This window comes from Tamandua tetradactyla, chromosome 6 (genome assembly GCF_023851605.1).
Source record: "Tamandua tetradactyla isolate mTamTet1 chromosome 6, mTamTet1.pri, whole genome shotgun sequence".
Taxonomy (NCBI): domain Eukaryota; kingdom Metazoa; phylum Chordata; class Mammalia; order Pilosa; family Myrmecophagidae; genus Tamandua; species Tamandua tetradactyla.
In genome coordinates, this window is record NC_135332.1 from 126,657,384 (window position 1) to 126,668,154 (window position 10,771).

The 10,771-nt window shown below is 38.4% G+C and overlaps 1 pseudogene; it reads left to right on the forward strand.

The window, feature by feature from the left end:
• The first annotated feature begins 6,467 nt into the window (after positions 1-6,467).
• Positions 6,468-8,042, forward strand: LOC143686351 (phosphoglycerate kinase 1-like; annotated as a pseudogene).
• The last annotated feature ends 2,729 nt before the right edge of the window (positions 8,043-10,771 follow it).

The window sequence follows — 10,771 nt, forward strand, 5'->3', positions numbered from 1 at the left end:
TGAATTCCCCAATCAAAAGACATAGAATGGCAGAATGGATTAAAAAACAGGATCCTTCTATATGCTGTCTACAGGAAACACATCTTAGACCCAAAGATAAACATAGGTTGAAAGTGAAAAGTTGGGAAAAGATATTTCATGCAAATAACAACCAGAAAAGAGCAGGCGGAGCTATACTAATATCCAACAAATTAGACTTCAAATGTAAAACAGTTAAAAGAGACAAAGAAGGATACTATCATTAATAAAAGGAACAATCAAACCATAAGACATAAAATCATAAATATTTATGCACCGAATCAGAATGCCACAAAATACGTAAGGAATACACTGCAAACACTGAAAAGGGAAATAGACACATCTACCATAATAGTTGGAGACTTCAATTCCCCACTCTCATCAATGGACAGAACATCTAGACAGAGGATCAATAAAGAAACTGAGAATTTGAATATTACAATAAATGAGCTAGACTTAACAGACATTTATAGGACATTGCACCCCACAACAGCAGGATACACCTTTTTCTCAAGTGCTCATGGATCATTCTCAAAGATAGACCATATGCTGGGTCACAAAGCAAGTCTCAAAAAATTTAAAAAGATTGAAATCATACACAACACTTTCTCGGATCATAAAGAAATGAAGCTGGAAATCAATAATAGGCAGAGTGCCAGAAAAGTCACAAATACGTGGAGGCTCAACAACACACTCTTAAACAACGAGTGGGTCAAGGAAGAAATTACAAGAGAAATTAGTAAATATCTTGAGGCGAATGAAAATGAAAACACAACATATCAAAACCTATGGGACGCAGCAAAGGCAGTGCTAAGAGGGAAATTTATTGCCCTAAATGCCTATATCAGAAAAGAAGAAAGGGCAAAAATTTGGAAATTAACTGTCCACTTGGAAGAACTGGAGAAAGAACAGCAAACTAACCCCAAATCAAGCAAAAGGAAAGAAATAACAAAGATTAGAGCAGAAATAAATGAAATTGAGAACATGAAAACAATAGAGAAAATCAATAAGACCAGAATTTGGTTCTATGAGAAAATCAAAAAGATTGATGGGCCCTTAGCAAGATTGACAAAAACAAGAAGAGAGAGGATGCAAATAAATAAGATCAGAAATGGAAGAGGAGACATAACCACTCACCTCACAGAAATAAAGGAAGTAATAACAGGATACTATGAACAACTTTACGCTAATAAATACAACAATTTAGATGAAATGGACGGGTTCCTGGAAGGACATGAACAACCAACTTTGACTCAAGAAGAAATAGATGACCTCAACAAACCAATCACAAGTAAAGAAATTGAATCAGTCATTCAAAAGCTTCCCAAAAAGAAAAGTCCAGTACCAGATAGCTTCACATGTGAATTCTACCAAACATTCCAGAAAGAATTAGTACCAACTCTCCTCAAACTCTTCAAAAAAATCAAAGTGGAGGGAAAGCTACCTAATTCATTCTATGAAGCCAACATCACCCTCATACCAAAACCAGGCAAAGATATTACAAAAAAAAAGAAAACTACAGACCAATCTCTCTAATGAATATATATGCAAAAATCCTCAACAAAATTCTAGCAAATTGAATCCAGCAACACATAAGAATTATACACCATGACCAAGTAGGATTCATCCCAGGTATGCAAGGATGGTTCAACATAAGAAAATCAATTAATGTAATACACCATATCAACAAATCAAAGCAGAAAATCACATGCTCATCTCAATTGATGCAGAGAAGGCATTGGACAAGATTCAACATCCATTCCTGTTGAAAACACTTCAAAGGATAGGAATACAAGGGAACTTCCTTAAAATGAGAGAGGATATATATGAAAAACCCACAGCTAATATCATCCTAAATGGGGAAAAATTGAAAGCTTTCCGCCTAAGATCAGGAACAAGACAAGGATGTCCATTATCACCACTATTATTCAACATCATGTTGGAGGTTCTACCCAGAGCAATTAGACAAGAAAAAGAAATACAAGGCATCAAAATTGGAAAGGAAGAAGTAAAACTATCACTGTTTGCAGACGATATGATACCATACATTGAAAACCCGGAAAAATCCACAACAAAACTACTAGAACTCATAAATGAGTACAGCAAAGTAGCAGGTTACAAGATCAACATTCAAAAATCTGTAGTGTTTCTATACACTAGTAATGAACAAGCTGAGGGGGAAATCAAGAAACAAATTCCATTTACAATTGCAACTAAAAGAATAAAATACTTAGGAATAAATTTAACTAAAGAGACAAAAGGCCTATACAAAGAAAACTACGAAAAACTGTTAAAAGAAATCACAGAAGACCTAAATAGATGGAAGGGCATACTGTGTTCATGGATTGGAAGAGTAAATATAGTTAGGATGCCAATTCTACCTAAATTGATTTACAGATTCAATGCAAAACCAATCAAAATCCCAATAACTTATTTTTCAGAAATAGAAAAACCAATAAGCAGATTTATCTGGAAGGGCAGGGTGCCCCGAATTGCTAAAAACATCTTGAGGAAAAAAAACGAAGCTGGAGGTCTCATGCTGCCGGACTTTAAGGCATATTATGAAGCCACAGTGGTCAAAAGAGCATGGTATTGGCATAAAGATAGATATATCGACCAATGGAATCGAATAGAGTGCTCAGATATAGACCCTCTCATCTATGGACATTTGATCTTTGATAAGGCAGTCAAGTCAGCTCACTGGGGACAGAACAGTCTCTTCAATAAATGGTGCCTAGAGAACTGGATATCCATATGCGAAAGAATGAGAGAGGACCCGTATCTCACACCCTATACAAAAGTTAACTCAAAATGGATCAAAGATCTAAACATTAGGTCTAAGACCATAAAACAGTTAGAGGAAAATGTAGGGAGATATCTTATGAATCTTACAATTGGAGGTGGTTTTATGGACCTTAAACCTAAAGCAAGAGCACTGAATAAATAAATAAATAAATGGGAGCTCCTCAAAATTAAACACTTTTTGCATCAAAGAACTTCATCAAGAAAGTAGAAAGACAGCCTCCACAATGGGAGACAATATTTGGAAACGGCATATCAGATAAAGGGCTAGTATCTAGAATTTATAAAAAGATGGTTCAACTCAACAGCAAAAAGACAGCCAACCCAATTACAAAATGGGAAAAAGACTTGAACAGACACTTCTCAGAAGAGGAAATACAAATGGCCCAAAGGCACATGAAGAGATGCTCAATGTCCCTGGCCATTAGAGAAATGCAAATCAAAACCACAATGAGATATCATCTCACACCCATCAGAATTGCCATTATCAACAAAACAAAAAATGACAAGTGCTGGAGAGACTGTGGAGAAAGAGCACGCTTATCTACTGTTGGTGGGAATGTCAAATGGTGCAACCACTGTGGAAGGCAGTTTGGCGGTTCCTTAAAAAGCTGAATATAGAATTGCCATATGACCCAGCAATACCATTGCTAGGGGGCGGGCCGCGGTGGCTCAGCGGGCAAGAGCGCTTGCCTGCCATGCCGGAGGACTCCGGTTCGATTCCTGGCCCCAGCCCATGTAAAAAAAACAAACAAACAAACAAACAAACAAACAAAAAATAATAAAATAAACAAAATACTTTAAAAAAAAATACCATTGCTAGGTATCTACTCAGAGGACTTAAGGGCAAAGATACAAATGGACATTTGCACACCAATGTTTATAGCAACATTGTTTCCAATTGCAAAGAGATGGAAACAGCCAAAATGTCCATCAACAGATGAGTGGCTGAACAAACTGTGGTATATACATACGATGGAATATTATGCAGCTTTAAGACAGAATAAACTTATGAAGCATGTAATAATAGGTTGAAAGATTTTTCTGTGAAATCCCTGGGCTCTGTTTACTTATCCTGCCCAGTAGGTGGCGCTTGTGGTGCTCATCTGTCTGCGGGTCCCACCAGTAAAAGATGCTGTGGCTCCTTTAACTTTGGAAAACTCTTGCTGTGGGGGGGTCACCAGCCGAAGCAGCTTGGGGGAGTGCCAATCCGAATCTCCCAGCTGGCCCGGGGATCCGCACGCGGGGAGGGTCGCCGGCCTCTGCGGCTTGGGGTAGCGCCTGTCCAAGTTTCCCCGCTGGCCTGGGACACCAAGCATGGCATGGGGGTTGCCAGCCGCCGCGGCTTGGGGGAGTGCCTATCCACCGTTCCCAGCCGGACCCGGAAGCCACGTGTTTGGAAGGGACCCCGGTTGCCGTTCTCCGCGGCTTGGGGATCTCTGATCTAATTCTCCCAGCTGGTCCAGGGGGCTGTGCGTAGGGGTGGGCGCCAGCCACCGCGGCCCAAGGTGACCACCTGTCCAACTCTCCCAGTTGGCCCGGAAAGGAGGGAGGGAGGGACTCCGGCCGCCTACCGCCCCGGCCCGGGGAAGCCTGCGCCCCTCAGCGATCTCACCAGAGCAGGTTCTCCCAGCCAGTCAGCCATTCCAGAATGGGGTATGATGTCTTCTTGGTCTCTGTCGTGGCTCCGGGAGCTGTTCTGTATCGTTTCTACTTCTCCAGTAGCTGTTCTGGAGAAGGAACTAAGACCCGCACGTCTTACTAAGCTGCCATCTTCTCCGGAAGTCAATACAGGAATTTTTAAGATGGAGTGAGGTATAGAGACATCCAGAGAGTGTTGCATTGATTAGAGAAATCTTTGTGATCAAACTGCCACATGAGCTTGAACTTCAAGGATTATTAAAGAGATAGGCAGGTAAAGAATATTGATGAGATCATCTTAAGGCTTGTGATTTAGATACTATATGCTAGATGACTGGGTAGATTATTCTACTATTCATGGAGAAGGTGAACAAGTGAGAATAAGCTGATTTAGAGATGAAGATGTTATCTTCAGTTTTGAACTTAAGGAACTCAAGGCAACTGCCGTTACCTGGTAAGCAACTTTCTGTGTGACTTCAGTCAGGTGACTTCATTCTCTAAATTCCCATTGCCTCTTCCAGGATCTATTTCACAGGCTTCTCATGCAAGTTAAAGGAGAAAAATCCATGTAAAGCACTGAAGTATGTTTGCATGTGATCTCAGGACAGAACTCCTGATACAAGCATTTCTTTGTCAGCCTGAACCCTGTTATCTTTCAAGAACCTTATGGTTTGCAGTTTTAAAGTCCATTTGTTCCTTTTTTTTTTTTTGTATTCTGTATGGCAGGGTCACATTTCATTATTTTTCCCTGTGGGTATTTTATTATTGCAGCACCATCTGTGGAATTTGTTTGTTTTTTTGGGGGGGAAGTTCATGGACAGGTAATCGAACCCAGGTCTCCTGCATGACTGCTGACAGTTCTACCACTGAACTACCCTTGCACCCCCTCAATTTTTCCTTTTTTAATAGTTTTAAATGTTTCCCTATTTCATAACCTTCAATCTTGTTTTCTTACTATACACGTAATTACATTGTAGATTTTGGAAGAGCCAGATTAATCAATTCTCCATCTTTTCTAATCCATTAATTTTAATTGTATTATACTATGTTCTTATATCAGTGCTGTACCAGGTTAGAATTTTTTTTTTTAAATGTGAACTCCATGTCCATGGCTTTTACAACTTCACATAGCATTAAAAACCACTATTATATAGCCTCTATGAATAAACAAAAACATTTCTTAGAATCATAGGAAATCTCTCATTTTTATTTTGTAAGATGTCTTTATTTTACCCCAGAGCATAAATATTTTTTCCAAATTATCTTTTCCACCTTTTATTGAAAAAAAAAATGAGGGTTTCTGTTTTTCGTTGCTTCAATCTCCTTAGTCCATTTGAAAGAAATAAAACAACATTATATTCAGCAACTTTATGGGATAAGTTGGCTAGATTTTATGTTTATCTATTCAAATCTTTATTACTCAATTTATCTTCACACACACCAATGTAGCTATTGTCAGTGCCACCTTTCTTGAGTCCCATTTCATTTTTTAGAATACATCCTGTTGTCCCTTAGCAAACAGCAGTCTCTTTGTTTTCGTGAGCTGTTTAGTCCTCATTTTTATTTTTATTTTTACTTTGTTCATAAAACCCTGTGCTACTGTGATTTATTTTGAATATTTGGCATTCACACCTTAACATATTGTCTCTCACATCTGTAGTAATCTCATCTGTTGATACTTTGCCCTTGCAGTCTAAATAAATAGCAAGTCTTTGGCTCACTTCACGAATTGCTATTTCTTTTCACACAAGATGATGGATACATGCTTAATCTCCAAATTCTTTTTTAACTCTTTTTCTCTTTGAAAAATATTGTCAGTTAAAAATTCAAAATTAAATATCAACTATCTCAGTCATCTATTTAATAACATCTTTCCTGAATATAAAATGCTGAAGAACTGATTACAAGTATCATTTACAATGTCAATTTTATTTTAATGTTAAAAAATGTAAACACATTGAAAAAAGAACACTCCTGTTTAAAAATGTTTATGCCTTCATGTTCTGTTCTTGAAGAACTGCCTGGGTCCAAAAGTGGAGAACATTTGTGCTGACCCAGCTGCTGGTTCTGTGATCCTGCTGGAGAGCCTCTACTATCATGTGGAAGAAGGGGGGAAGGGAATAGATGCTCTGGCAACAAGGTTGAATGGAGTAGCCAAACCAGAAGCTTTCCAGACTTCACTTTTTAAGGTAGGGGATGTCTATGCCAATGATGCTTTTGGCACTACTCTTAATGAAAAAGAAACTGAATTGCTTTGCCAAGGTCTTGGAGAGTCTTGTGCAGCCCTTCTTGGCCATCTTGTGTGGAGCCAAAGTTGCAGACAAGATTCAGCTGATCAATAATATGCTGAACAAAGTTGATGGGACAATTATAAGTGGTGGAATGGCTTTTACCTTCCTCAAGAACTGCAATAATATGGACGTGCTAATTTGAAAGGATGTATGTCCCCTAGTAAAGCCATGTTTTAATCAAAATCTCATTTCATAAAGATAGAATAATCCCTATTCAATACTGTATGTTTAAAACTATAATCAGATCATCTCTCTGGATGATGTGATTTAGTCAAGAGTGGTTGTTAAACTGGATTGGGTGATGACATGTCTCCACTCATTTGGGTGGGTCTTGATAAGTTTCTAGAGTTCTATAAGAGGAAACATTTTCGAGAATGAAGATGATTCAGAGAGAGCAGAGAATACTACAGCACCACAAAGCAGTGAGTCCATCAGCCAGCACTTTGGAGATGAAGGAGGAAAACACCTCCCAGGGAGCTTCATGAAACAGGAAGCCAGGAGAAGAAGCTAACAGATGATGCTGTGTTCACCGTGTGCCCTTCCTGATGAGAGAGGAACCATGACCGTGTTCATCATGTGCCTTCCAGATAAGATAGAAACTCTGGCTGTGTTCACTATGTGCCCTTCCACTTGAGAGAGAAACTCTGAACTTTATCGGCCTTCTTGAAGGTATCTTTCACTGGATGCCTTAGATTGGACATTTCTATAGACTTGTTTTAACTGGGACATTTTCTGGACCTTAGAATTGTAAACTAGTAACTTATTAAATTCCCCTTTTTAAAAGCCATTCTGTTTCTGGTATATTGCATTCTGGCAGCTAGCAAACTAGAATAATGAACATTGTCATTTCCTTGTTGGATGAACAGGGAGCCAAGATTGTCAAAGACCGAATGTTCAAAGCTGAGATAAAGTGTGAAGATTACCTTGCCTATTGACTTTGTCACTGCTGACAAGTTCGATGAGAATGCCAAGAGTGGTGAAGCGACTGTGGCCTCTGACATATCTGCTGGCTGGATAGACTTGGGTTTTTGTCCTGAGAACTGCAAGAAGTAGGCTGAGGATGTCAAAAGGCTAAGTAGATTATGTGGATGCTTTTGCCCGGGAGTCATAGCCCTCATGGATGAAGTGGTGAAAGCCCCTTCCATCGTAGGTGGTGGAGACACTGCTACTTGCTGTGCCAAATGGAACACAGCAGTTAAATTCAGCCACATCAGCAGTAGGGGTGGGCCAGTCTAGAATTCCTTGGAAGGTAAAGTCATTCCTGGGGTGGATGTTCTCAGTAGTGTTTAGAGCCTTCCTGCCTTTCGGTTCCTGTGCATAGTCTCTAAGTCAACTTAGTGCTTTCTGCATTGCCACTTGGCACTAGTTGGCATCTCCCCTACATCAAGATTCAGCTTGTGACCAAGACACCAGAATCAGGAACACTTAAACAGGGCACAGCATCTCATTTCATCTTTACTGCACCCTGGATTTGCCTACATTCTTCACAAGCCCATTTGAACTTCTTAGTGATGAAACCATTGTGACTTTCTAGAACATGTATATTTATATTTTTTCTGCTAAAAGAAACTGATTTATCTTGGACTAGATCTTCTTTTGAAGTAGTTTATTGTGATTAGCTTTGTCACTGTTTCATTACTCTGCATGGAAATAAGATGAAATTCCAGTTGCAGGTAGAGAGCAGGACAAAGTTGATCTATAAATAGACAATACAAGTGTCTATTTAAAAATGTATATGCATTAAAATCATCCATCTCAATGACTGTTTGTTGAATTAATATTGTTAACGTTATTTTAAATAATAGCAGCTGTTCTAGTTTGCTAGCTGCCAGAATGTGATATACCAGAACTAGAGTGGCTTTTTAAGAGGAAAATTTAATATGTTGCAAGTTTATAGATCTAAGGCCATGAAAATGTCCCAAGTAAAGCAAGTCTATTAAAATGTTCAAATTAAGACACCAACAAAAGGTTACCTTCACTCAAGAAAGACTGATGAAATTAAGGGTCTCACTCTCAACTGGAAAGAAACATGGTGAACATGGTAATGTCTCCTAGCTTTCTCTCTAGTCTTCTTGTTTCATGAGGGTCCCCAAGGGTTTCATCTTTCTTCATCTCCAAATGTCTCCGGCCGCCTGGGCTCTTGTGGATCTGTGGCTCTCTCACAGCTTTCTTTCTCTCCAAAATGCTTCCTCTTTTAAAGGATTCCAGTAAATTATTCAAGGCCCACCTGGAATGGGTGGCATCACGTCTCAATCTAATCAAAAGTTAATACCTGCAAGTGAGTGAGTCACATCTCTGTGGAGACAATCTAATCAAGTTCCCAACTTACAGTGCTGAATAGGGATTAAAAGAAGTGGTTGCTCCCACAAAATTGGATCAGGATTAATACATGGCTTTTCTAGGGCACATAATCCCTTCAAACCAGCATAGCAGCTAAAGTTTGAATAATGATTGTGAGAGAAATATGGTTGTAGCATCTTCATTGAATCTCCACTGGTTTCATCATTCTGGATTGTCTATTGTCTACAGGATTATCTCTTCTTATGACATTGAATAAAAAGTATTCTAGATGTTTTATGATTGTCAAAAGAAGGAATTTTCCAGAGAGAAGAAAACTGTTCTTAAGATTTGTAAGACATACCTCCCACTTGCAACCCCCAAACAACATTTTTCAGTCTCTTAGTGGTCAGGGTAAATGAAAATTATTGTCAATGAAAGGGAAAGAGCTCTTTTCTTAGACTGTTTCCTTAGAGACAGTACCTCTGAGTCCTTACTCTAACTTTTGGAATAGAGATAAATTTTTCTAGGGATTAAGACAAATCTCCAATTCCTCCATTGTAGAGATATCTCCAAGGTCACTGGCCAAATAATCTCTGTATATGTGAAAACATATGTCCAACGTTAGCTCAGGAGCCTCTCATGAAGTGAAAAAGACACTGCTTATGATAAAAGTTTAAATTTGTGAGGATATAAGAGAAGTTATTGTTCTTACTTCTGGTTTGCTTTATAAAATATGTAAGATGTTGACCTAAGTTTTTAGTCACTTTTATGCTAATTTACAAAAATGTAAATCTGTTAATGCTTACTCAATAATAAATTTTTTTCACTGTCTCCTATATTGCTAGGGTGGAGACTTTTGTTGTCAAGATTGTTTCAATTTCCCAACGGGACATGCCTCTATGTCATTGTATTTAATAATCATCACTATTATAAAATTGTGATTTTAAAATAAAATAAAATTATATTTTGGATCCTAGAAGATTGTTTTAAAATGAAGAAAAGTCATGCATGTTTTCCAATGGATTTTACCATTATAAATATAACAGTTCCAAGTTAACTACTGAAAAAGAAATAAAAGGAAATAAAAAAGGACTCATACATTCCATACCCTATATCCCTCTCACTGACCAATAGTATTTCAATCTACCAAACTTTTACCCTTTATTTCCCCCTATTGTTTTATTTTTTAATCCTTCCTTTCTTTTTTTTATTCATCTATCCATTCCCTGGATAGAAAAAGCACCAGACACAAGGTTTTCACAATCACATGGTCACACAGTAAAGCTGTATAGTTATACAGTCCTATTCAAGAATCAGTTCTACTGGAGTACAGTTCAATAGTTTCAGATACTTGCATCTAGCCACTCCAATACACCATAAACTAAAAAGATATATCTATAAAATACGTAAGAATAGTCTCCAGGATAAACTCTCGAATCTGTTTGAAATCACTCAGCTACTGAGAATTTATTTTGTCTCATTTTTCTCTTCCACCTTTAGGTCAAGAAGCCTTTCTTATTCCCTTGATGTCAGGCCCTGGCTCATCCTGGGTGTCAGGTCCCACATTTCCAGGGAGATTTACATTGCTGGGAGTCATGTTGAGGGGAGAGCAGTGAGTTCATCTGCTGAGTCGGCTTGGCAAGAGAAGACATATCTGAACAACAAAGTGGCTCTCTGGGGGTGACTCTTAGACATAATTATATGTAGGTTTAGCTTCTCCTTTGCAGGAATAAGCTTCA